Genomic DNA, 15,615 nt, shown 5'->3' with positions numbered 1-15,615 from the left:
AACAAATTAGCGTTTATTATCAAAAGGTTAAAAATAAAAATAAAAATAAAAACTGTACAGACATACCTGTGAAATAGATTTCTTAGTTATATGATCTATTATATTCATAAGATAGTCGGTTTAATTGGTCTTCCATGGCTGCATATGCGTAACCTCTAGCATTCATTGTCTTTTCTTCTAAACATATGAACGGTCCGTCTCTGCATAAAGTAACAAATTCGGTATTTGAATAGGTTTGATTATTTGAACATTTACCTCCATGTGACCATTTTCCGCATTTGTGACATTTTTCTAGGTGTCGTGCTCTTCTTTTCGCTGCGGATTTTGATTTTCCTTTACCAAATTTTAACTTATTATCTTCGCATCTGGATCCTTTTCTAACTCCGTCCATTCTTTCTCTGATTACTGATACTAATTCACTCGGTAGTATGTCATTATTACGTTTAGTGATCAAAGCGTGTAGCATTAGACCATGGTTTAGTTCACAGGCAGTCTTCATTTCGTAAAAACCTAAAAAAAATAAAAATTCAGAATGGGGGGAGAAGACTAGTTCTTTAGGGTCTGCTAGGGAAAGACCATACGTGTTCCATTTTCGAGAACTTACACGAAAACAGACAATCTAACTCTAACAGAAATACATATTATCCTTTAAAGACTTGATTCTCCCCACACTTAGTTAGCTGTGGTGTCGAAATTGTGATTAACTTCGTTGTCGACTTCCATCGGACCCTGTATGTAATGTTTAACTCTGTGACCATTAACTTTAAATTCAATCCCATTTGAATTTATTAATTCTATCGTTCCGTATGGGAAAACTCTTTTGACTATGAATGGTCCAGACCATCTTGATTTCAATTTTCCAGGAAATAGCTTGAATCGTGAATTGAAAAGAAGAACTCTGTCTCCTTCTTTGAATTCTTTTGAACTTCTGATTCTTTTATCATGCCATTTCTTCGTTCTTTCTTTATAGATTAACGAATTATCGTATGCTTCATGTCTTAATTCTTCTAATTCGTTTAGTTGACTTAATCGTAGACGTCCAGCTTCATGTAAATCAAGATTACATGTCTTCAAAGCCCAAAATGCTTTGTGTTCAATTTCTACTGGAAGATGACATGCTTTTCCATACACAAGTCTAAAAGGTGTGGTTCCAATTGGAGTTTTGTAGGCTGTTCTAAAAGCCCAGAGTGCATCCTCCAATTTAATGGACCATTCCTTCGGATTTGATCCTACGGTTTTCTCTAGAATACGTTTTAAAGCTCGGTTGGTATTTTCAACTTGTCCACTTGTTTGTGGATGATATGCGGTGGAGATTTTATGAGTTACTCCATATCTTTTAAGAACTTTCTCAAGTTGATTATTACAGAAATGAGTACCCCGATCACTTATTAAAGCTTTCGGTGTTCCAAACCTTGCAAAAAGACGTTTTAAAAAGTTTACTACAACTCGTGCATCGTTAGTTGGGAGAGCTTGTGCTTCCGCCCATTTGGATACATAATCAATGGCTACGAGTATATATAAATTATTATTAGATTTTGGAAATGGACCCATAAAGTCAATACCCCAAATGTCAAATACTTCACATACTTGGATGACATTTTGTGGCATTTCATCACGTTGACTTATTTTTCCGGCCCTTTGACATGCATCACAGGATTTGCAAAGAAGGTGTGCGTCTTTGTAAATTGTAGGCCAATAGAATCCAGCTTCATAAACTTTTCTTGCTGTTAGTTGAGGCCCATAATGCCCTCCTGTTGGTCCTGTGTGACAATGGTTTAAAATTTTACTAGCTTCATCTCCAAATACACATCGGCGTATTATTCCATCGGGACAACTTTTAAACAGATGTGGATCTTCCCAGAAATAGTGTTTTATATCACTGAAGAATTTCTTTCGTCTTTGGTACGATAATCCTTTTTCAAGGAATCCACAAACTAAGTAGTTTGCATAGTCTGCAAACCATGGGATTTCTTTATAATCTATCTTCAATAGATATTCATCAGGAAAGTTGTCTTGTATGGCCGATTCATTCAGAACTTCTAATTCGGGATTTTCAAGACGAGAAAGATGATCAGCGGCGAGATTTTCTGCTCCTTTTTTATCTCGGATTTCAATATCAAACTCTTGTAAGAGTAAGATCCAACGGATTAATCTTGGTTTAGCATCTTGTTTTGAAAATAGGTATCTAAGAGCAGAATGGTCGGTATAGACTACCGTTTTTGCTAGAACTAGATATGATCGAAATTTGTCAAAAGCAAAGACAATAGCAAGGAGTTCTTTTTCAGTAGTTGTATAGTTCGTTTGTGCTCCTTGTAATGTCTTACTAGCATAATATATAGGTTGAAATCGTTTTTCAATCCTTTGTCCTAAAACGGCTCCCATTGCAAAATCACTTGCATCGCACATTAGTTCAAATGGTAGATTCCAATTTGGTGTTATCATGATCGGTGCATTAGTGAGTTTTTCTTTAAGAATATTAAAAGATTTGATACATTCATCTGAAAAGATGAATGGCGCATCCTTTTCTAGGAGTTTATTCATAGGAGTGGCAATTTTAGAAAAATCTTTTATGAAACGTCGGTAAAAACCGGCATGCCCTAGAAAACTCCTAACTCCTCTAACATTGGTGGGATGTGGAAGTTTAGCAATTACATCTACTTTAGCTCTATCCACTTCAATTCCTTCTTTTGAAATTTTATGTCCAAGAACGATGCCTTCTTTAACCATGAAATGGCATTTCTCCCAATTAAGTACTAGATTTGATTTTTCGCATCTAATTAGCATTCGTTCCAGATTAACTAGACATGATTTAAATGTATCACCGAAGACTGAAAAGTCATCCATGAATACTTCCATGCATTCTTCTATCATGTCATGAAAAATCGCCATCATACACCTTTGAAAGGTTGCAGGGGCGTTGCAAAGTCCAAATGGCATGCGTTTGTAAGCAAAAGTACCATAAGGGCACGTGAATGTGGTTTTCTCTTGATCTTCGGGTGCTATTGGAATTTGAAAATATCCGGAAAATCCATCAAGAAAACAATAGTAACTATTTCCGGCTAATCTTTCCAACATTTGATCTATGAAAGGTAAGGGAAAGTGATCTTTTCTGGTGGCGTCATTTAATTTTCTATAATCAATACATACACGCCATCCTGTTACAGTCCTAGTAGGAATAAGCTCATTTTTCTCATTTGTAATGACAGTCATGCCACCCTTCTTAGGTACGCATTGAACTGGGCTTACCCATGGACTATCAGAGATTGGATATATCAAACCTGCATCTAGCAGTTTAATAATCTCTTTCTTAACTACATCTTGCATATTAGGATTTAGTCTTCGTTGACGTTGCACATACGTTTTATGACCTTCTTCCATAAGGATTTTATGTGTGCAATACGAAGGACTTATTCCTTTAATATCATGAATTTTCCATGCAATGGCTGGTTTATGAGCTTTCAACACAGAAATGAGTTGTGATTTCTCATTTTCAGTAAGAGAAGACGATATTATTACAGGTAATTCAGATTCACCATGTAAATAAGCGTATTCCAAATGGTTTGGAAGTGGCTTTAACTCTAATTTCGGAGGTTCTTCTATCGATGATTTATATCGATATCTGTCTTCTTCTTTTAGCATTTGAATTTCTTCTGTTGTTGGTTCATATCCATTAGCTATAAGTGTAGCTAACATTTCAGCTTCATCAATTGGTTCATTTCCTTCTCCTAAAGAACATTCTCCTGTTCCTTGTAATTCTGGAAATTCTTCTAATAATTCTGCATGTGCATCTATAGTTTTAATATAATAACATGTATCATCTGCAGATTGTGGTTGTTGCATTGCTCTATCCACTGAAAAGGTAACACTCTCATCCTCTATACTTAGGGTCAGTTTCTTACCGAACACGTCTATCATTGCTTTAGCCGTGTTTAAGAATGGTCTTCCTAATATGAGAGGAACTTGAGAATCTTCTTCCATGTCCAAAACAACAAAATCTACTGGAAATACTAAAGTACCAACTTTAACTAGCATGTTCTCCATTATCCCTCTAGGATATTTTATTGATCTATCGGCTAGTTGTATGCTTATTCTGGTTGGTTTCAATTCTCCAAGGTCTAGTTTAGCGTATAGTGAATACGGCATTAGATTTATACTAGCACCTAAATCAGCCAATGCTTCTATTGAACTAAGACTACCCAGAAAACATGGAATTGTGAAACTTCCTGGATCAGATAGTTTTTCTGGTATCTTATTCAACAGCACTGCTGAACAATTAGCATTCATAGTAACAGCCGAGAGTTCTTCCATTTTCTTTCTATTCGTGATTAGATCTTTCAAGAATTTAGCATACCTTGGCATTCCTGAAATCACATCAATGAAAGGAAGATTTACATTTATCTGTTTAAACATATCCAAGAATTTGGATTGCTCGGCTTCAAGTTTTTCCTTCTTCATTTTACTTGGGTAAGGAAGTGGTGGTTGGTATGGTTTAACATAAGGTTTATCCTTAACTGTGTTATCTTCATTAACCTTTTCAACTACCGGTTCTTTTTCCTTATCTTGATCAGGTTGTGGTTCTTGTGGAGTAGGAATAGTTTCATCAGAAGTTACAGGTATTTCAGGTGATTTAAGTGTTGTACCACTTCTTGTGGTAATAGCTTTAGCTGTTTCATTCCGGGGGTTAGCGTTTGTATCACTAGGTAGACTTCCCGGTTTTCTTTCACCTATTAACCTTGCTAGGTTACTTACTTCTTGTTCCAGATTTTGAATAGAAGCTTGTTGATTTCTAAATGCTTGAGCATTTTGTTCATTGGTTTGTTTTTGAGATGTGAAAAACTGCGTTTGAGTTTCAACTAGCTTCGTCATCATATCTTCTAAATTTGGCTTTTTATCATCGGTTTGTTGTGGTGGTTTGTTTTGAAAATTCGGTCTTTGCTGATTATAAGTATTATTGGATACTTGTTGATTGCTAGGACCTTGTTGGTTATTGTATGGAATATTTCGGTTATAATTCTGGTTTTGATTGTAAATCGGTCTTGGCGGTTGATAATTATTCTGATAATTATTTCCAGGCCTTTGGTTTATGTATGAAATATTCTCTCTTTGTTCCATTGTTAATTCAATACTAAGACAATCTTTTGTCAAATGTGGTCCTCCACACTGCTCACAACTAATTCGTATAGAGTGAATATCCTTAGTCATCTTTTCCATTCGTCTCTCGAAAGCATCTATCTTTGCGGAAATGGAATCTAAGTCATGGCTAGAATCGGCTCTAGCTGCTTTAGATGATCTAATGATGTCTTTTTCTTGGTGCCACTCATGTGAGTGGGAAGCAGTGTTATCAATAATTTTGTAAGCATCAGTTTCGGTTTTCTTCATAATCGAACCACCAGCTGCTATATCTATGTCTTTTCTTGTAGTGATGTCGCATCCTTGGTAGAATATTTGTACTATTTGACAGGTGTCTAAACCATGTTGCGGACATCCTCTTAACAACTTTCCATATCTTGTCCACGCCTCATATAGAGTTTCATTTGGCTTTTGTGTGAACGTAACAATTTCTGCTTGAAGTCTTACGGCTTTAGATGCAGGAAAAAATTGTTTAAGAAATTTGTCAATTAAAACATCCCATGTATCGATCGCCCCTTCGGGTAACGATTCCAACCAATCTTTGGCTTCTCCCTTTAAAGTCCAGGGAAATAACATGAGATATATCTGTTCATCCTCTACTTCTCGGATTTTAAATAGTGTGCAGATCCTATTAAAGGTACGTAGATGTTCATTTGGATCTTCCTTCGGCGCACCACTAAATTGGCATTGATTAGTCACCATGTGTAGAATTTGTCCTTTGATTTCATAATCTGGCGCATTAATGTCTGGATGAGTAATTGCGTGACCTTGGCCAGTGCGTTTAGCTCTCATTCGGTCTTCCATACTTAAAGGTTCCAGATTCTCCATAATTGAATTTGTTGACTCGGTATCACTTGATGATTCTGATTTAATAGTTCGTTCCTCAACAATCTCTGTTTGAATGATTGGTGGTTCCGGAGGAAAGTTTACTGGTTCAGGATCTATGAACCGTTCCTGAATATTTTCTGGATTCTCAATTGTGAGGTTTGTTTCAAAAACTGGATTATCGGAAATTTGAACTGAAGTACTTGGTCGACTGGATGACGATTCTAAAGAAAAATCAACGGCGGTTATATTTGTTAAACGATGTCTTGATCGAGTTACAGGTGGTGAACGTACAAAAGGTGATGAACGTCTTGCTCGGTACATTCACTGAATATCCTATTAGTTTTAAAAAGGAAAGAAAAATTATAATAAGTTATCCAATCAATAGACTTTTCTGATTTTGCCCACGTTTCGAATAGCCAAAAGATGCAGCAGAGGGGCAGGATTCGTTTGGTCTCAATATAATTGAGGACTGTTTGGCTCCAATAACCCGGTCCACGTACAAATCCAACTATTACTACGAACCAGAAAATTTTGATGTCTATTAATTTAACCACTCAAAATAAATTTTCGTAATTTTTAGAAATTTAGATAAGAAGTAGAAAAAATTCTAAGTCCTAAAACTAGAATAGCGAGAAATAAGAGAGACAAAGAGTTCGTCGCAAAAGGTCGAAAAAGAAAAATGGTTGAAAAATAAAAGGTGACGGAAAAATAAAAGAAACTTATAAAAACTTAAAAATACTTAACTAATTTAACCTTATTACTACAACTAACTTAAAATTATAATTGCAAATTGATATTACTAATTGAAATGATAATTGATACATAGTAAAAGGTCTAAAAATATTAAAGCTTACAGGAAAAACTAAATCCCAAATGGAAATAACTTAAAAAGAAACTAAAATGTAAAAAGGCGTCGCAAAATTCTAAAGCACCTAAATCTTAGTCTAAAGAAAAAGCACTTAAGGAATTCTACGGCAAAGCCTAAAAATCTAGGAGTAAAAATAACTATAGCAAAAACTAAGTTTAAAATTAAATATGAGCTAAAAATATAAATATTACGCTACAACGATTAAAAAGGTACAAAATATAAAAATATACAAAAAGTTGTAAAAAGTACAATTTTTATAAAAAATATTATTTTTATATTATTTATTTAATAAAAACTACTAATTTTACAATTTAATTAAACTTATTTAAACTAAATACATAAATTAAATAAAAATAAAACTTAAAACTAATAATAATAATAATAATTAAGTAATTAATAATAATAATAATAAATTAAAACCCGTGATTAGGGTTTTGTCCGTGTGTCAGAAACCCTCCGCGAGTCGCGGCAAATAAAGAGTAAAACCCCGCAAGTCGCGGGGTTCAGGAATTCTGTTGACAGGTAGTACTTTTTACGCGTTTTTCTTTTTTTTTTTTTTTTATTTATTTTTCTGTTTTCTGTTTTTAATTTAAATAAACGATTTTTAATAAAATTTATATTTTTATAAATTAAAATAAAAATAAAGAAACTTATAAAACTTAGATATTTAACAAAATCTTAAAAATACTAATATTTTTGTTTTTCTTTTTCTATTTTTGAATGATTAAAACGTAATTTTTACAAAAACGACTTTTAATAAAAGTAAATAAAAATCTTTTTTTTTTTTTTATTAGCGTTGCGCTTCCGGCTTTTAAGATGTTTTCCCCGGCAGCGGCGCCAAAAATACTTGATGTCGAACGAGGTGTATATAAAATAGCTTATATTTTACGCAGAAAATACTATTAAATACGATACAATTTTACACAAGATATTTATTTATTTATAGAATGGATATACTTAAACCTTGCTACAACACTTATAGGCAGTGTACCTAATCGTACAGTAGTGTAGTTTTTAGTAAGTCCGGTTCGTTCCACAGGGAAATCTTTAAACAAAGCTCAACGCTATATTAGTTTACTTTTATAAAAATACAAATATATATATAGGTAATATTATTATTATAAAGGGGGGTTTTTTACCGTTTAATGACCGGTTTGTCGATTTTAAAACTTTAGTCGCAGTTAAAACCTAATGTAAAATATAAAATAAATACAAGATTTTAAATTAAAGCGTAAAGTAAATAACGATAATGAAATTGCGAATAATAAAAATGCGATAAAATTAAATTGCGATAATTAAAAGTACGATAATTAAAAGTGCGATTAAATATAAAATAACAATAAATAAAAGTGCGATAATTAGAAGTGCAATTAAATATAAAATAAAGGAAATTAAATATGAAATAAAAGAATTATGCTTATTTAAACTTCCGTAATCATGATGTTTGACGTGTTGATTTTAGTTTTATGCCCATGGGTTAATTGTCCTTTGTCCTGGATTATTCAATATGTCCGTCTGGTTTTTGTCCATAACAGTCCATCAGTCATAAATATAAATTGCAAGTGTCCTTGTCAAATTATTATTATACCCGAAGATAAATATTCCAACTAATTGGGGATTCGAATTGTAACAAGGTTTTAATACTTTGTTTAATGAATACACCAGGTTATCGACTGCGTGTAAACCAAGGTTTTACTACTTTGTTAACAATTACACCAATTACCCTTGAATGTAATTTCACCCCTGTTTTAATTATTCTAGTGGCTATTAATCCATTCCCGTATCCGGTTAAATGAACGATTATTCGTACATATAAATACCCCGCCCATCGTGTCCGATCGAGTGTATATGGTAATTTATAGGGACGCCCAATTGTAAATCTTTATATTAACATTAACAAACTTTCATTTAGTTAAACAAATATAAAGCCCATTAATAGCCCATAGTCTAGTTTCCACAAGTGTCGTTCTTTTGTCCAAACCCCAATTATGGTACAAAGCCCAATTACCCAATTTTAGTAATTAGCCCAACATCATGATTACTTCGTTTTAAACAAGCATAATAATAACTTAGCTACGAGACATTAATATAAAAAGGTTGAACATAACTTACAATGATTAAAAATAGCGTAGCGTTACACGGACAGAATTTCGACTTACACCCTTACAACATTCGCTAACATACCCTTATTATTAGAATTTATAATTAAAATTAAAATTAAAATATAAATATATATATATTACGTATATATTGAGAGAGAGATTGAAAAATATATTGTGTAAAATTCGATCAGAATTCGGTTGGCTTTATAGCCAGAAGTGAAATTTGGGGCTCCGCGACTCGCGGCAAAAAGCCCTTCAAACTCCGCGAGTCGCGGAGAGGTATTTTCAATTTACTCCCTTGGAGTTTCTGGATGCCGACGGTTTTAAATATATATATATAATATATATATAATTAATATAATTAATTATATATTATATTATATTTATATACATAGTTAACTTGTAATTTTTAGTCCGTTGCGTCGAGCGTTAAGAGTTGACTCTGGTCCCGGTTCCGGATTTTCGAACGTCCTTGCGTACAATTTAATATCTTGTACTTTGCGTTTTGAATCTTGTACTCTTGTGATTTCGAGACGTTTCTTATCAATAATTGGAACCTTTTTGATTGTCTTTTGTTCTTTTGAGCTTTTTGGTCGTTTGCGTCTTCAAATCGTCGAATCTGTCTTTTGTCTTCACCTTTTATTATTTAAACGAATATCACTTGTAAATAGAACAATTGCAACTAAAAGCTTGTCTTTCTTGAGGAATAATGCTATGAAATATATGTTCGTTTTTAGCATTATCATATATTAAGAAAATGAAGGGTTTTTAATCAAATATGGATATTTATTGTATTTCATTTAATTAAGAATTAAATTTTAAAACTAAATTAACTAAAGGGACTATAATTAAAGGGAAATTATATTATTCGTTATTGTTATATTTACGTTTTAATATTAGTGTTTCTCTACATTTATAAATATTTTTAGTTTTTAGTTAATCACTATTATAGAAATATAAAGAGTCTTTAATTAGCTAATCAATGTAAGAATATGAAGTGATTTGATTAATTAGTTAACAACTATATATTTATTATTAGTAAATTCATCATAAACATTAACTTTAAAATATTTTTGTTGGTTTTCACAAGTGAGTAATTTATTTTCGTCTCTTTACTATTATTAAATATATATAAAAGAGGTATTCTATTTTAACCATTTTATTATATTTGGAAGTTAGTGGTAATATATTCTAATAAATCTTACTACATAGTATGTTGTAGACAGATTGATAAGTAATTTACTTTTTTATAAATATTTTGATTATTTGTTACTACAACTTATTAAATATTACATCATAATTAGATTTCATGGTAAAATTTAACACCATTAATTCAATTATAAATATAAGTGGGTACGTATGAGTAATTTTATTTTTTAAAACCTTTTTACTATTAATAAATGTTAGTGGTAATTCACATTACTAATCTAGCACTTAAGTTGAAAGTAGAAAAGACATGAATATAATTTTAGATTTATTATTAGAAAATTAACTTTTATCATTTAGGTTAAGTATGTAAATGGTTATAAAATAAAATAATAGTATATTACTTGGAATATGCATATTTATGACGAAGTTGGAAGTAGAAAAGACATAATGTAATGTAATTTTGAATTTATTATTAGGTATTAACTTTTACTATTTAGGTTAAGTGGGTAAATCTGTATCACATGAATATAAATTTAGATTTATTATTAGAAAATTAACTTTTATCATTTAGTTTAAGTAGGTAAATGGTTATAAAATAAAATAATACTATATTACTTGGGTTAATATGCATATTTATGACGAAGTTAGAAGTAGAAAGGACATAATGTAATGTAATTTTGAATTTATTATTAGGTATTAACTTTTACCATTTAGGTTAAGTGGGTAAATATTATAAAATAATAGTAAATTACTTGAGTTAATAATGCATATTTATGACTTAAGGAGTCACTTTTTATATAGATATAGATAACATATATGTGACAATACCATTTTCATGTGGTATTATTATCTATTTTTGTGAGTGATGTCACTTGAAATCCTTATGCTATCTTGTGCACCCTAATACAAATTATAAATTATATTTTATTGGTAGTAAAATATTGAGATATATAATTTGTGGACTGATTGCATTAGAATATATTATGTGGACTTAATATATTGTGATGACCTTTCATCATATATGTGCTAGATGCATGTTATATATTATTATATGTATGCTAGCTAATTGATGTGTAAACTAAGATTGTTTACTGCCACGAATATTACATATTTGATTATATATGTATACAAACAAGACTGTTTAGAAAATGTAAGAATCGGTTTATTCGTATGCACATGTTCAAGGAAAATATTTGTGTTATTTAATCTGCCGAGTTGTCTTATATATGGACTTTTATTCAGATGTATGAATATAAGTAATAATAATGCATATTTGATAAAGATCATGACTTTAGAAGATATGAAATATAATCGGGCCTATATATAATATCATCTTACTTATATCAATGATAAATAATAATTTAATGGAATTATTACCTATAATATGTTATGCCAACATATTGTGTAGATAATTTAATATGGCTAATATGATACTGATAGTACATATAAACATGTTCCGGATTAAGCTATTAACTTATGCCTAATGACAAGGATAATGAGATCATGGTATATGTTAGTTAATAATTATTATAGTGCTTATTAACTATGTTGTGATTCTGGTATGATCCTTAAATAGTGCTTACTCATGTTGAGAAACTTGAGAAGTTCACTCGTGTGAACTTTAAACGTTGGCAGTAAAAGATATTCTTTTAGCTGACCACGTTGAACCTTGCGATGTTCTTGGTTGAACCGCTCCCAAAGTTAATGAAAGGGAAGATGATGCTCAAATTGTGAGCGCAATTAAAGTTTGGAATCATTTGAATTCCTTGTGCGTAACTATTTCTTGAATACATAAACATCTTATTTAGCTCTACAAATAAGTCCCAACAGAAAAGAAAACGAGAGTGAATTTGTTGAAAAATCTTGATTACATAAACCCTGAGCTACCTTGAGACTTGAATGGTTTGAATTTTCTAAGATGTCTAGCTTGTTATGTATCACTCATAAATAAATGATTTTAGACCATAACACATATGGTGATTAATGAAAAAGCACATATGGAGATTAATGAAAAGCACATATGGTGATTAATGAAAAAGCACATATAATTAAAAGCACATATGGTGATTAATGAAAAGCACATATGGTGATTAATAAAAAACACATTGAGAAAGAATCACCAATGTTTCTTAAAAAAATTCAAGGTGATATATATGGAGACATGCAAATTTACATGCTGCGATATTATTTCACATTAGACAAAGTGCAACTCATAAATATTCTCCCCTACAACTTGATTTTGGCCGAGAGCCAAAATATTTCCCACCATTAGAACATTTGATTGTGCAGTGTATGTTCTAGTTGCACAACCACAACGCACTAAAATGTGCCCTCAAAGGAGGATGGGGATATATATATATATATATATTAAATATGAAATATCTTAAATTATAAGATATATTGAACCTATAACGGGTGATGTTTTTACAGCACGTTTTGCTGATTATCATTGTTCCCTAGATTAGGGGGAGAAATGAAAAATAAAGAAAATGATGTTTCATGGTGTGAGCATAAATTAATGTATCTTGATCATCACACAAAAGAATGCGAAAAGAAAGTTTTAAAAAAAAAAAATAATGCATATGCAAGAACTTGCAAATAAATTACCTGATGCATTTACAGATACAAAAAGAAGTGACTAAATCATATATACCAGCAGTAAATGCTTCAGCTAGAATTGAAATTCTAAAAGCTGGAAATGTCACTCATGAGTCTTTGCCACGCCTGAAACGTGGAAGACCAATTGGTTCCAAAGATAAAAATCCTCGAAAAGAAAAATCAGCTGATAATGAGGTAAAAGAAAGTGTTCAAGAAGAACCACAAATCAATATTCCTTCTGCAGAGGATATTGATAAATGTAAATACATAAATTGCAATAAATTATGCAATCATATGGAACCGAAATGGAATGACAAATATTGATGAGATTTTTTTTTTTCATATAATGACATCATGAATAAAGATATGAGCTGGAACCAAAATCTGTCATTGAATATCAAAACAGACATGATTGAGCTCAATAGAAAGGAGCAATATGAGCTGAATTAGAATCGCTCAATAAAAGAAAAGTTTTCAGATTAATCGTTATCACTTTTAAAGATGTGAAACGTATGGGATGCAAATGAAAGATATCGGAAAAACCTAGTATTGCCTTGGTTTACAGATTGAACATATGCCTAATGGTTTACTTGCACATCAAAAAGCTTTTAAAACATTTTTAAAGACAAAACCATTGGTTGATATATCACTCAATATTGACACCGATCCATTTCATCCCCGTGAAGATCATGAAGATCTTTACGGATCAAAAGTTCCATATCTTAGTGCAATTGGGGTTATTATGTATTTTACAAATTGTACAAGGCCTGACATTTCTTTGCAGTTAATTTGTTGACAACGTTTAACTCGGCCCCTACCAAAAGACATTGGAATGAGATCAAACACATATTTTGATACCTTCAGGGAACTACCGATTTATAATTATTTTATTCTAACAACTCGAAACAAGATTTGTTTGGTTATACAGATGCAGATTATTTATCTGATTCACATAAAGCTAAATCTCAAACTGAATATGTATTCCTAAAATAGAGGCACCGCAATATCATGACGTTCTCAAAAACAAACACTTGTTGCAACATCATCAAATCATGCCAAAGTGATTGCATTACATGAAGCCACTCGGGAATGTTTTTGGTTGAGATCAATGCCACAACTCATTACTGATTCTTGTGGACTAGAACGCGATAAAAGTCCAACAACTATCTATGAAGATAATGCAGCTTGCATAACACAGATAAAAGAAGGGTATATCAAAAGTGACCGAACAAAACGCATACCTCCTAGATTCTTCTCATACACTCAAGATCTCATCAAGGACAACCAGTTTGAAATGAGATTTGTTCAATCCAGCAAAACTCTGCCGATCTTTTAACCAAAGCACTTCCAACTGCTGTTTTCAGAACACACGTTCACAATATTGGCATGAGGCATATTCAAAAGATGTGACGACTCAGCGATGTCTACTTGAGGGGGAGTCAACTCTATACTGCACTCTTTTTCCCTTGACTAAAGTTTTTATCCCACTGGGTTTTTCTTTAGCAAGGTTTTTAACGAGGCAGTACTAGTTGCTCTTTAATAAAATTGTCATCTAAGGGGGAGTGTTATAATATAATATAAATGTAAACAAAGTCAAATATAGATGGCCAATTTTTAGTATAAATACTACATCAATGAAAGCTTGTAAACACACATTTTCTCAATATATCATTCCTTTCTCTCTCTATTCTTCTTTCTTTCATTCTTATAAGATTAGTATAAGTTAATAATAAGTATATAGACCATTAAAGGTAGTTATAATCTACTATATTTATAACAATTATCAAATATTTATCATGGACTTTTTGGTTATCAGGGCTAAGAAATGTATCTAGTGACCAAATAAACTTACAAAATATGTCAATGATGAAGATTTCCAGCCTACAATCTAGAAGCTCACCTTCTAGATATTCAAAGTAGGCAACCTTGACAACTCATATGGAAGTAGCAAAGTTGATGACGATGACGGCCGCCAACCTTCTCCGTTCATACCATTCCACCGCCATAGAATTTTTACTATAAATAGAGGTGCAAACCTCAGTTGTAAATTATCCTAAATCACTCAGAGAAGTGTAATCACAACCTAGAGAGTGTGTGTGAGTTTTGAGAGTTTTTTTTTAAGAGTTTTGTAATACTCTGTAAATCTATTCTTGTGAGTAATAGAGTTGTTTTTCTCTCAAATTTATATCTCCCAACGTCCAGGCGATCCCCTCTTCCTAACAAGTGGTATCAAGAGCTTGGTTAGAGACGTTGGTTGAGTTTTTGGGTTTTCGAAGGTTTTCTCAAAATTCAATTTTGAGTGTACCATTGGATTCGTCTCGTCGAACCGAGTCCAACGCAAAAAACGGCAACTTAAACGGAGTTATAACGAGCCCAGAAAACGCGGTCAAAGTTTGGTCAACTCGCCGGAATCTTGCCGGAGAAGACGACTGGTGCCGGAATTTTTGCCGGAGAAGACGATCACTGTAGCAATTCACAGTAGCAGCTGGCGGCACTGTAGCAAGTCACTGTAGCAGTACTGTAGCAGTACTGTATCGGTACTGTAGCAATTCTGAAATTTTACAATTTGGTCCCTAAAATTTTCAGAATTTCATTCTTGGTCCTTGAAGTTTATAAAAATTATAATTTTGCCCCGTAAGTGGAATTTAAGCCGCGAAGTGTCTATTCCACCATTTTCAACCGTTCCGGACGTAACGGTGATCTCTGTTTTCTACAATTCAACCCCGTTTGTGTTAAAAAATTATTTGTAAGGTGATAATGTCCACAGAAGAGTCAACATCATCTTTCGGAGCTATGATTATGCTCACAGCCACAAACTACACGCTGTGGAAACCTCGAATGGAAGATCTCCTTAGCTGTAAGGATTTGTTCGATCCTATTGAATTGAAGGGTATAAACCCTGATTCTGTCAAAGAGAAAGAGTGGAAGAAATCAAACCGA

This window comes from Rutidosis leptorrhynchoides, chromosome 10 (assembly GCF_046630445.1).
Source record: "Rutidosis leptorrhynchoides isolate AG116_Rl617_1_P2 chromosome 10, CSIRO_AGI_Rlap_v1, whole genome shotgun sequence".
Lineage (NCBI taxonomy): Eukaryota > Viridiplantae > Streptophyta > Magnoliopsida > Asterales > Asteraceae > Rutidosis > Rutidosis leptorrhynchoides.
This window is presented reverse-complemented; position numbering follows the sequence as displayed.